The sequence below is a fragment of the Lygodium microphyllum genome, chromosome 5 (assembly GCF_053477565.2).
Source record: "Lygodium microphyllum isolate KBCC chromosome 5, Lygodium_microphyllum_v1.1.10, whole genome shotgun sequence".
In the NCBI taxonomy this organism is placed as follows: domain Eukaryota; kingdom Viridiplantae; phylum Streptophyta; class Polypodiopsida; order Schizaeales; family Lygodiaceae; genus Lygodium; species Lygodium microphyllum.
This window is the reverse complement of record NC_141139.1, coordinates 75,056,238-75,056,491: the sequence shown is the minus strand read 5'-3', so window position 1 is coordinate 75,056,491 and position 254 is coordinate 75,056,238.

The following is a 254-nucleotide window of genomic DNA, read 5'->3' as shown; positions in this document are numbered from 1 at the left end:
ACTTCAAAATTACATGTTTTTATTGATATTTTACAGGTCTGTTTCTATAAGTACAATGTCATCTAAAGGTTTTAAGCATGCCTGCACTCAAATTCAACTCATGCATCTGACACCCACCCTTGGCTCCCATCCATGTATACATAATACTGATGTACATAATACTAATGTGCTTGAGTAGCCAACATGGCTTTAATTATACAACCCTAGTATAAGTAGATTACTAATATCTATTTGAGTTCATATAGTTCTGCTGC